Raw genomic sequence first — 13564 nt, 5'->3', positions numbered from 1 at the left:
ATTTCCTTGTATGTAATGTAAACCTCTATGAAGCTGATTTTAAAAGTAAAATACATATCCCTAAAGTATGGGGGAGGGGATGTTGTTTTGTTTTTTTGTACCAAGGATTGAATTCATGACCATGCACTTGCCAGGTAAGTGTTTTGTCACTGAGCTATACCCTGGATCCTAATATATGTGCTTTAATAATAGCCCTACATGGGGCTGGGGATTTAGCTCCGCGGCATAAGTGCTTGCCTTGCAAGCAGGCAGTCATGAGTTTGATCCCTGGTACCGATTTAAAAAAAAAAAAAATAGCTCTACATAGGCATTTTTGGTTAAGACTCAAACAAATATTTTTATTTCAGGAGTAAGTTTTGTTTTATATTCCTTTATTCTGTATTCTTAGTGTACATTCCTATACTACAATGGCCCTTTAATAGAAGTTGCTTTGTTTTGGGTTTGGGCCCATAGTAGGCAATTGGTGGACTAAAGAAAGGATGCCTGAGAGGGTTGTAATATAAAAGTGAGAGAACACAGTTCTAGCAGCAAATAAATAAATTAAACTAACAAACTGCACCTTTCCCTTCTCCTGCAAACAACTCGAAGAGTAAGGAATTCTTCAGAGGTGAGCCATGGTCTTTGTAGCAGCCTAGGATTATCCTCACACATCTGTCCCTGAGTAGGGGCAGGAATCAGAGATGTTTTGAAGAATCTGGATGCTTTATTTATTGGGGGGAGGCAGCTAGTGAGGACTGGTAGTAAAAGTCACAATCCAAAAAACACATTATATGCTCCCCTCAAGTGCTCCTTTAGGAACAGGAAGTATTCTCTGACCTTCATAATTAACTCCTGTTAATAAAAATGAGTCTCCAGTCCCAAAACAAAAGATAAAACCAGCACTAAATTTCTGCAAAGTTGAGGAGCACTTCTGTATCAGAGTTTTCCCTTAGAAATGACAGAAAATTCACTTTTTGCTCAAATCTTATTCAGTCTCAAAATTTAGCAGCTAAAACAAGGGAAAAAAACTGAATGCAAGGTAAATGATAAAGACTGAAAGTGTTTTTTATCATTCATTCATTCTTTCATTGGTCCATTCAAGTGTTTACTAAGGTCCTACTACACCAGCCTTTGTGACAAGTAATAAAGAAATAACGGTTAAGACGATGGGTAAATTGTTTGCTTTATTTGTTTTAGACAAACAAATAAATGAATAAAAATGATCATACAGCTAGTGATGTTGCCATAACAACATGGTAAGATAAGATGGCAAATCACAGAGCATGACAGTGTTAGAGCTGGGGAAAGCTCTGAAAGATCTGAGGAGTACACTACTAACCTCACTGAAAACTGCCTCTAGCAGCCTCCTTAAGACTGAACGTATGCAGAAAATCAAGAGCCATGATGCTGCTACCACAAGAGAGTTTCTGAAATTCAATCTGCCAATGCTTTTTTTTTTTCCTTTTGGCACCAGGGATTGAATTTATGACCTTGTACTTGCCAGGAAGGCACTTTTGCCACTGAGCTAAACCCCCTTCAAATTCAATCTGTATTAGTTTTCTAAGTAATAATTAGAAATGAGCCTTCACATTGTGTTTTCCTGTGCTGTTCTACAAGAGTGAATGAATGCAAAAAATGAGACGGTATTCTCACTCAACGTTTATATGCTCATGTGGCATTAGTCTAGAAGGAAAGATCCAGGGCAGGAATCAGCTAACCAGGTGGGCAGCTTCCATGGAGTTGCCACAGCCCTTCACCAGAGGACAGCTCAGGTGCCAAGAGCCACAATCCACAGGAGAGTCAGAAGCCACCCTGGCCTAGAAGTCTCTGACCCTCTTAGGCCACGGTACTGATGACGACTACATGGGTTAGCTTCTGCTTGAGCACTTCTGATGTGCCACTCTAGGCCCTACAAGTATGGTTAGGTTTGGTTCTTAAATGTGGTATCTAAATGTGTTTCAAGAACTATATGGATCAAATCCAATAGCCATTAGCTCTAACTGGCAATTGAAATTTAAATTTTAATTAAAATCATATAAAATTTAAAATTCAGTCCTTTAGTTGTACTAGTCATATTTCAAGCCCTCAATATTGGATTGAACAGCACAGGAATAGAAAACTTGTATCTCCACAAAGAGTTCAACTGCACAGTGCTTAACAAGTTACTTTGTAGCTGCTAATCTATTACAGAAACTACTACAGTGCTTTCTCCGTCCTTTTAAGAAACTTATTTGCCATAACAACATTATTCTGTGTTTGGAAGTGCTTTACGACTAACAGTGTACAATAATGAATTTTTCTTTATTACTTAATGAAAAAGTAATCAATACTATAAGAAAACCCAATGAGTAAAACATAGGAATCTTAATATGTATTGATAGTAAAAATAACTTTTTTTTTCCTTTTCTTTTGGTACTAGGAATCGAACTCACGATCTTGTGCTTGCCAGGCAGGTGCTTATGCCACAGACCTAAATCCCTGCCCCCCACCTTTTGTGGTACCAGGGATGGAACTCATGATCTCACGCTTGCCAGGCGGGCACTTATGCCACTGAGCTAAATTCCTGGCCCAATTATAAAAACAATTGAAAGGCAAAAGAAAGCAAAATTTTGCTTTCTAGAAAAACTGCATGCATGTACAACCCAAAAATTCCTAAGAAACACTGGAAACAGAGGGCTAAGAGAAATCTAAAAGTCCCTCAGGAAAAAGCTGCAAGACCACTGTGACATTCAAATCTCCATCATTTCCATATATGCGTTCCCAAGACCCACACTATGCCAACAATCATCATGATTTATTGTAATAACTTTAAATAATATTCTCTTGTATAACAACATTAAGTCCTAAAAGGCAAACATAAATATGTATCCCTAGAATCTACACCATGTCTGGCACCTACTCTTAGTTCCCTAAATATGTGTTCAATAGATAAAATCTCTTACGAGTATGAAAAGGTATGCAAACAAATATTACCAAGTGGCTCTCACACAAGGTACTCCAATAGTCATAGCCACTATTCACAAGCTCTTGAAAACATATTACAAAGAATGTTTGCCTTGGCTAGGTAGGTGATTAAAGATGGTAAAGATTTTCTATCTTCTTCCTATATCATTAAAAATCAAATCAGTAAGTTATATTTCTGTAGAAATCATTTTTAATCCTTTTTTCAATGTTAGGACATGGTAAGTTAGCAAACTGAATTGGCCTAAAACCCCAGAATAATTCAGTATTCTATAAAAATTATGTGGTGAACTACTGAAAAGTGATTCAAAAAACTGTTTTCTTATTTCAATGCTCAATGCTCCTCAAGCCTTTTCATTGTATTAGGCTGAGTTAAAGACCTACAAATACTTCCACACTTTCCATTGTGAATGCATCAGGTGACCTGGCAGACAGGCTCTGCTGATGTCACTAAGATGAAAGACCTTGAGAGGAAGAGATTGCTCGGGTCATCCTGTGAGCTCATCACAGGAGCTCTTACATGCAGAAAACACTGGCTAGAGGGATACAGCAGGAGAAGGCATTTGACCCAAACAAGGGCTTACAAAAAGCAGAAGAAAAAATCTGGACCGGACCCCAGCCAAGAAAGGGTCTCAGTCCTAGACACAAATCAGCTTGGAAGTATGTTCCTCCCAGAGCCTGATGAGAGAGCAGAGCTCTGCTGCCACTCTGATGTTAGCCTGATGACACCTGTGGCAGATTTTCACTCACAGAATATGGGATAATACTAGGCACTGCTTTTTACAAATGTTAGTTTATTAGTAACATGTGTAGTGCATAATGTTCACACTCCTTGTGTGGGGTGAGTTCATGTGTGTAACCCTATCAATTCCTCTTCCCTTCCTCCCCTACACCAATCCCTTGATCCTCGATCTTGTTTTTTGTTTGTTTGTTTGTTTAGGGTTTTTTTGGTACATGTTGGGAGAGACACAGGATGAAAAGAAGAAACTGGGGTGTGTCACATCCATGGACCAACTCCACACAAGGAACTACACATCATAAAAGCATTGTTTTAATCCACTGTATTTGTGATCACTATATTGGGAAGCTAATGCACTCACCAAGACTGATTCTGTGTGCATATGAAGTGCTATTTAAACACCAGAAAAACTGATGTACACATATTTATTACACTTACAGAGAAATACTCATTTAACACTTATTTGTATGATTTCAGAAGCTTTAAAGGACAGTGTGATGGTAAGAGAGCAACACGGGCTCTCATCTAGACGCACTAGTAAGGTTTAAAATCAGTCTCCTGAATTCCACCTTTCAAAGTCGCTGATTCTGCTGCTATGAACACCACCACTCTATCCCCGGGCAGTGCAATGTGGTTAGAGTAGCCCTGTCCTGTACCTCCACGGCTAAGCCCTCCAGTGTGCTGCTGTTCTCCATTCTTCTCTCGACCTGCTGGAAAACACCCGTGCTGCGTTCCTCTGCCACAAGGTCATTATCACAATTCTCCCACCTCACTTCACTTGGTCATGGAGGACTGCTAATGGTAATTTTTCTTTCCAGGTTTATCTAGCCAAAGAGAAGCTTCAATATCCAATAAATTGGGAATAATTAAATAAAAATAAATGCATTTGTCTTTAACTGACTGTTACATAGACACACAAATTAGCACTATGGAAGTTGATTTTCTATTTTATTACAGTTATAATACATTAGGTACTGTTTAAAAGTTTAATCGCTTTCATTATAATTATATAAAAATATGCATAATGGTTACAACAAAAGCCAAACCAACAAAGTAAAATTTGGTACTTTTTTCCCAAATTGTATATATGGTGACTTACATAGTTTACCAAACATACTAAATGTCATTAAATTTGTAAATGAATCCACAAGCAGATACTGTCTCTCCTAAGACCTCCTATTTTTTTCCTTATTCTCCACTTGATTAAGGTGAAGAAACTTTTCCTCTGTGCATGTACTTGTGTGTGTTTGTGTGTGTGTATGTGTGTGCGTGTGTGTGTGTGAGAGACAGAGAGAAAGAGAGAGAATTTTGATTCTTTTGCTTTAAAAATATAAACTTCTTGAGTTAGGAAACCACACCTCCTAGTTGCTTTGTATATAATCAGGGTATATTATAGCAGCCTTAATACATTGAGCTCCTTCTAACAACATGCTGACTCAAAAGTACATCCCTAAGAATGCAGGGACACTGTCCATGAAAAATTCTAAAGCAAAATGATGACAGAAAATAATATATTCTAATGTATTAATATCTTACATGGTACCTGGAAAACCTTCACAATAACCAGCAAAAACTTGTGCGGCTACATATAGAACCATTTCAACAGTTCGGAGCTTTCAGGGACTAGAAACAGGAATGACAAAGCAGAGCATGTGCTCACAGTCCTGGTGCCACCCTTCATCCTCAAGGGGGGAGGCCTGATCTACCGATGTTTGGCAGCCTTTGTCTTCATAGTTACCACGGCAGACACATGGATGCCCACACAACTCTCCAATTTCCGAATGAGAGCTAATTCCCAAAGAAAGCGCTTCATTGTACCATCTTGGATACTTGGGAAAGCTTTCTTAGAGAGGTTATATTTCTAATATAAAATCTGTGACAGCATAACCTTTAAAGGAACAAACCAGAAAGGTATACATATGAAGCAGGTTTACTGCATTAGGAAAAAGGAATCCTATAAAGCAGTCTGTAACAAAACCAAATGAAGAAAGATGCTTTCATTATTCTAAATGATTTTAAAAGATGAATATAAACATCTACTTACAAATCCATGATATATTCGAGTTAATCTATGTGGTATGAGGCATTTCCTATAAGTAATATCTCTCTGCTATCTTGGTTTATCTTTACCTGATTTTTTCGATTATAGGCTAAAATATGCTTTAAAATTAGGAGGACTATATAATAAGCACATTTTAAAATCTGTCCTTATTTAATTAAGTACAAAAGTTACATAAGAGTAACCTTTAAAGTGACCTATAATGTGCTGCTGCCTACACACTATCTTAAAGTGGGAAAAAAAAGAGAAAGATAACATATAAGCTGTGAAGAGAAGCATAATTGTGTGTGTGTGTGTGTGTGTGTGTGTGTTACCAGGGATCATGACCTTGTACTTGCAGGCAGGCGCTTATGCCAGTCTCTGGCCTGAGAAGCATAATTTTTAAGGGAGAAAAATCTCAATCACACAATTAGTTGTCATATGGCTTACACATTTTCCTCTCTAGGCTAATCTGTTCATTCCTTACATTTATAAAGTGAGCTAATAAGTGTAAAATAACAATCTTTAAAATATTTCCTTACTAGTCTAATACCATCTTCTAAGTTTTATGCCACTGATATCATCACTAGAAAAGCAAAATACTGCACTTATTTATAATGAACTTCTATATTTGTGATAACACAGCTGAAGTTCTTTATATAACTCAAAAAATCAGTACAGTAAAGTCATCACAGAAAACACAATGACACTGTACCATAAGGCTCACAAGGAAGTCACGAGATTCTTTTGATGACAAGGTAAAATGATTCATGCAAATTCTTTGTGGCATTCCAGAATTTTACACTTTTTAAAAGTCTAACCGTTTATTTTTCTAACTGAAACATTCCTACTAGCAGTTGAGAATAACCTTGAAGTCTCACAAAGTAATTCATACGTTCTTTCCCACCTCACTCCCTTGACAGGATCTTACTCTGTTGCCCAGACTAGCCTCAAACTTCCACTGGACTGCCTCAGCCTCTTGTGTAGCTGGGATCACAGGAACATGACACAGCACCCAGCATTTCTCTCTTTTGAGGAGTGGAAACGGAAGTATTTTTTTAAATTAGACTTTTTAAAAATTAAGTTTATTGGTACATTTTAGATACATATGACGGCCGGGGATTTAGCTCAGCGGCAAAAGCCTGCGGTCGTAAGTTCCATACCCGGCACCAAAAAAAAAAAAAAATCAAGCAGTAGATATATATGATGATCTTATTCATGATAGGGACTTTGAACCTGTACATGATATATTTTAATTCCCATATTATTTCATTTCCCTACCCTCCTTTTCAACCACTGCTCCCCTATTTTCAAAAGCTTTGTTTCCATTTTTTTCTTCTCTCATTTTTTCCCTTCCTTCCTTTCTCCCTGCCCACCCCCAGTTCCCCTTCCCATTTGAACCTTTTCTTCCTATTTCACATTATCTACTATACAGTTTGGTTCTTATTTGTACTTTCAGTTTCTCACACAAGAGAAACTATATAATATTTGAACATGTTTGTCTGAGGAGCAAAGACAGGAAAGAAAGAAGCTATCGTTATTTGTGAATGACATGACATGCTACATAAAATACCCCAAAAAAACTCCACCAAAAGACTTCTAGCTTTAGTAACTAAATTCAGGAGCACAGCTAGATACAAAGTCAACACCAAAAAGTCAATAGCCTTACGATACACAAATAACAAAACTCACTGAGAGAGAAATGAAGGAAACAACACCTTTCACAATAGCATTCAAAATAACAGAAATATTTAGGAAACAATTTAATGAAGGAAGTAAAAACCTCCACATTGAAAGCCATAGTACTCTGGAAAAGGAGACTGAAGAGGATATCAGCAAATGGAAATATAACCTTTGCTCTTGGGTATACAGTGAAAATGACCATACTTCCAAAGCTGCTATAGACATTTAATGTAATCCCAATAAAAATTCCAATAGTGTATCTCACAGAATTATAGAAAGCAATCCTAAAATTCATATAGAACCAGAAAAAATCTAGAATAGCAACAGTAATTCTGGGTAACACAGGAAAGGCAGGGGACATCAAATCTCTTGACTTGAAATTATACTATAAAGCTACCATGATAAAAACAGCATGATACTGGCAAAAAAAAAAAAAAAAAAAAAGAAGAAGAAGACCCAGATAGGAGTATCAAGAGAACAGATAAGAAAAGACAGAAACAACCTCAAGTATACTAGTTACCTGATCTTTGACAAAGGGGCCAAACACCTTCACTGGAAGAAAACCATTTCAATAAATGCTACTACCAAAATTGTCTTTCCACATGCTGAAGAGTACAACTAGACCCACATCTTTCACCATGCACTAAACTAAAATTGCAATGGATCAAAGATCTAAATATTAAAATAGAAACACTAAATCTGCTGGAAGGAAAAATGAGACTTTCCAGCGAGAACTTCCTATGGTTCCTTTGTCAAACTTTTAATACAGAGACAATGATGAATCGCCATCTACAATCTTCACTGGGTAGTTTAATACAGGATGAACTAAAAGAACCAGTTTGGAAAGTGTTCCATAAATGCCACCCACTCAGTTTCTTAGTCCTGCTCCCTCAGCTCACGCTTGTATCACTACAGTGAAAGATGAAGCCTCCAGGGCTGCCAGGGGCCTAACTCAGTGACCTGCTGCAGCTCTGCTGACTTCCCCATGCCACCAGACAGTGTCAGCCATCCTCCCCAATGTCTCCAGTGGTTTCTAATTCATCTCCTCGGCACTGCTGCCCACAAGTCACGTAAATAGGGATACTCTGCAGGTTCTAGTCCATTTCCCCTTTTTCTGCCACTCACTACTCCTCCTTGGTGATACCAACCTCTCCCTATGCGGTAACCCCATTCATTCAGTGGCAATTAGCAAATGCATGTGAGGTATACATCCTACTCTTAAATGGTAGGACTGCACCCAGTTGCTTTCTAAACATTCCCCACATGTCTCCCAGGCATTTAAAACTGCAAATACTCAACACCAAAAAGTCAATAGCCTTACTATACACAAATAACAAAACTCACTGAGAGAGAAATGAAGGAAACAACACCTTTCAATGTCTGCAAATACTCAACTTACTATTTCAGCAACCAAACTCATTCCATAATCACCTTGTCTTCCTTTATAGTAAATGGAAACATCCCCCAAGTGAGATTAAAATTTAATCCAGTATGAGGATTTAATGTGAACCATTACAATGCTAAAAAGTACCAAAAAATCAAAATGAGTTGGCTATGGCCCCGTTACTTATCTATTTGAAATAAATTACGTACTCAGTGTTTCATTCTAATTGGAAGCTTTACAAGTTTTTTTGTTTTTTTGGGTTTTTTTTTTTTTTTTTTTTTGGCCTTTTTCCTTTTTATCGGTACCAGGGATCGAACTCACGACTGCCTGCTTGCAAGGCAGGCGCTTATGCCGCTGAGTTAAATCCCCAGCCCCGCTTTACAAGTTCTATAATTTGTTTCACTGCTGATCTCTCAAAGGAAACCAAACTTATAAAAAATTTCCCCACCACTGAGGTTAAACATACTGCCTTCATACTGAGATCTACGCCGAGCCATGTAAAGAAAAAAATTTCAGTTCTTAATTTTGCAACCATGTTTCACTAAGTTGCCCAGACTGGGCTTGAATTTGCAATCCTCCTGGACTCAAGACTCCCAGAACGTTAGGATTACAGCCTTGTTTATCAAACCCAACTCAAATTTGCAATTTCATGGTAACATGATTTAAATTAGACTCTCTTATTAAGCCAAATAGTTTCTCATTTTATTACTATGGCAGGGACATCTTTACTTAGGGTGGCAGCTGATATGCAAAGTTGGACATTTTTTTTATTCCAGGCACATAATGGTACTAATGAATGGAAGAATGCTACTAATGAATAAAAACAAGCTAATATTTCCTTAACATACTGAAACAAAATGTTTTTCTGTACTTAAGTTTTAACCAGAAAACTGGACTCACCTAAAAAAAATTTAGACATCACTTCCACAGTCTCAGTAACATACACTGTTAAGCTATTATATCGTAGATTATGAGGGTGGCACAGTACTACACTAATTCCTATAAAAGAACTTGACTTTCTTTATACTGCCACCTCAGTGTTTACAGGTATTTGTAGCAATTCTCAAATTAGTTTTATTGACAAATTTAATTAAAATGTTAATCATCATCATTCATCTTTAATCATTAGAGACACTAAACAAAATTAGATCTAACAATGATCTCAGTTTCAACTTTCCAATGTCTTTCCCTTCTAGGTAACATTTAAATTATACAGTTCATGTTAATCAATAATAATTATTTTTCCTAACAAGATTATCATTAGAATCTCTCCAAGCAAATAGTATTTTTTTCCTGTCTTGACATCTTAAAAAAATGAAGATAAAAGAAAAGCACTTCATTTGGACAGCCAAAGAGACAATTCAATATGCCTGAAAAGCATAGCACATAGAACAGAAAGTGTGCAACTTTGTGTTATCAGCTGCCACCCTAAGTAAGATGTCCCTGCCACAGTAATAAAATGAGAAACTACTTGGCTTAACAAGAGAGTAACTTGGCACATATTACATGTAGCATCTAGTCCTGGTTGCCTAGCAACCAATCATGTGTGAACTGCAGAGAATAAAACCCTTAAACAAATGCACAGCTTCTGCAAGTTTCAAGGACTCGAAGAGATGTCAGAAGTTAATCTAAAGTCTAGTTGAAAATTACCATACTGAGATGGAGGAAAGAGAAACTATCATTATCTCACAGAATCAAGCATTAAACTAGAGGCAAGATTTGATCCTTTGTTTATCTTTTTTTTTTTTTTTTTTTTTTTTGGTCTTTTTGAGACAAGGTCTCCCAATGTAGTTCAGGCTGGTTTTGAGCTCACTTTGTAGCCCATGCTGATTTGGAACTTGCAACAATCCTCCTGCCTCAGCATCCCAAGTCTGGGATTATAGACATGTGTCACCATGCTCAGCTTCAGTTTATCTTTTGAATCAGTGGTTTTATAGGAAAATTCTTGACTATGATTTATAAAATATAAAACCTTTGTACAGAAAAACAAGAAAATATTGCTGGCAACTTGTATTTATTCATTCAACAAAACATACAAAGAGGACATCAGAAAATGGAGAGACATTGCTGTTCCTGGATAGGCAGAACCATTATTGTCAAAATGGTCATGCTGCCAAAACTGATAAATAGGATTAATGCAATTCCCATCAAAATACTAATACCAATGTTTACAGAACTAGAAAAATATTCTAAAATTTATGTAGGACCGGAAGAGAGCCAGAACAGGCAAAGCACTCCTGAGGAAAAAAAAGAGCAAAGCACACAAAGATGGATTTCAAGTTACACTACAAAGCTATAAAGCTGTCATAAAAACAGCACGGCACTGGCCAAACAAACAGACATACTAACCAATGAGATAGAATCAAGCATGCAGAAATAATTCTGTGCATTTTCAGCCATCTGATTCTTGACAAAGGTGTCAATAATATACTCTGCAGAAAAAGATTGCCTCTCCGGTCCTGAGAAAACTGGTTATCCACATGCAGAGGAATAAATCTAGATCCATCTCTCACCCTGTACTAAAATCAAATGGATCAAGGACTTAGATATTAAACAGAAACACTGAATCTGCTACAAGAAGAAACTAGGTAAATCTCCTAAAGTCATAGGCTCAGGCAAGGACTTTCTGAACAGAGCCTCAACTGTCCATGATACAACACCACAAAAAAGAAACAACCAACAGAGTGAAAAGACCAGGTACTCTTTGAACAGAGAACTCATATCCAGAATATATAAAGAATCCAAAAAACTGGACTCCCCCAAATAAAAATTGTAATAAAAAATAAGCAATTGTAATGAATAGACACTTCTCAAGGAAGAAGTATACCAATAGTCAGCATCTTTGGTCACTAGAGAAATGCAAATCAAATCAATACTGAGAACCTGCTTACCCCCATAAGAGCTACTGTCAAAGACTGAAAAAATAACAAATGTTGGTGAGGCTGCAGGGGAAAAGGAACCCTCCTACACTGTCAGTGGGAGTGTAAACTAGTACAACCACTATGGACATCCGTATGAAGATTCTTTCAAAAACTAAAAATAGAAATTCTCTTTCATCAGCTACTTCTTTTTGTATATCTTTCGGAAAGAGTTAAAGTCATTATACTACAATGATACATGCTATCTGTGTTTATATCAGTACAAATTATACTACCTAAATTATAGAAGTGATCTATATGCCCATCAACAAATGATGTCATTTGTAGGAAAATGAGTACTTTGGGGGACCATAATGCTGAGTAAAACAAAATCAGAGATAAGTATTGTATGGTTTCTCTTATATGATATAAATAATTTAATGAGCAAAATAAAAGAGATAGTAGAAAAAGAGGCAGATTTTGTGGAAACAGGAATGGGATCTAAGGAAAGGAGAGGAACAGAAGTAAAGGAAAGCAGAAGTGACTGAGATGTGACACACATATATACCAATTCCCCAAGGTGAATGTAATTATGTACTGCAAACGCATACAAATAAAAAGTACATGTGTTTAAATTCATATGCACAACTAGAAGTGTCAAGAGGGGAAATATCTACATGGGCATAGAGGCTAGCAAGCAAAAGCAAGCTACATTAGAGGAATTTCCTGGTATATGGTGAAACTATAATTCAGGAATACAGTGCTGCAAGAGGAGTCCAAAGAGACAGACAGGTCAGGACCCCGGTAATTCAGGCTTCATGCAGAATGAAAATGGAAAGGTGAAGAAGGATTTATAACTGATGAATAATGTAATCATACATGATGATGACAGGAAACATATTAGAGAAGGCAAAGCTGGCCTCAAAAGCAGACAAGAGGCTACTGCAGTAAGAGAGAACTCGGGAGAACAGTTTTGGATGTGTAGGAAACGGTTTAAGAAGAAACTCCAACATGACCTCTGGGTTTCTTACCACACCGCTGCAGCTAGGGAATTAAAACCTTCACCTGACGAGTGCTACTCAGTTCCTGCTGAAACTTCAGTTTTGCAGTCTTCCACTCTTCCTCTCATCCCAACAGAACAGTCACACAGAGGCTACATACACCTGTCTGAGAATGAAGTTACTAAGGAGAAAAGAAAGGGAAGCAGACAGGAGGAAGAAAAAAGGAAAACTAAAACTATATCAAAGATACAACGCATACCCAAACTTCTAAATGAGAAGGATACTCCAAATTTAAAAAGAATAAAAAGAAATTATAAAGGAAAAAGTGCTTATCTACATAAAATTTGAAAATATAAGTATGCTGAATAATACAGCACTAAAAATTTTAAGTTTGTAGCACATGTAACAAAGAGTTACTATCTAAAGCACAAAGACCAAGAGCAGGAAATTCTATCAGGAATAAGGGAGCAAGGAATACAGTTCACTGATATCACGATAAAAGGACTAAAATGCCTAAAAATCATTCTGCATGATAACTGAAATGTGTATGATCACAAGAGAAATCTCTAATTAACCCATTAAAATAATAATCCTTCTGACTGCCTTGTCTCTTTGTGTATGCTAATACAGACAGCCTTATATAATGAGACTATAAACAGAATAAAGTTTAAAATATATATGCATATATACACATGTATCCTTAAATATTTAACATGATTCATACTCTGACCAAGTAATTCCATTTCTGAAAATCTATTCTAACTATCTGAAATAGTAATGACTACATACAGCATTATTTATAGTAGGGAAAAACTGGAAATGGCCTAACTGCTGTCTAAAGGCCCCCAAAAGGACGACAGATATACCACAGTGCAGCCATACAAGAACATCATGTGTCACTAAAAATGATGTTTTCAGAAT

The 13564-nt window shown here is 36.8% G+C and overlaps 1 protein-coding gene across 2 annotated transcripts in view; it reads right to left on the bottom strand.

The window, feature by feature from the left end:
• Prim2 (DNA primase subunit 2) overlaps positions 1–13564 on the bottom strand; it is a 280470-nt gene that overhangs the window by 98385 nt on the left and 168521 nt on the right. The window lies entirely within an intron of this gene.

This window comes from Cavia porcellus, unplaced genomic scaffold, assembly GCF_034190915.1.
Source record: "Cavia porcellus strain 051 isolate PalLab524CR breed Dunkin Hartley unplaced genomic scaffold, mCavPor4.1 scaffold_10, whole genome shotgun sequence".
Taxonomy (NCBI): Eukaryota; Metazoa; Chordata; class Mammalia; order Rodentia; family Caviidae; genus Cavia; species Cavia porcellus.
The sequence above is the reverse complement of the archived record's forward strand: the minus strand, read 5'-3'. Positions and strand labels throughout refer to the sequence as shown.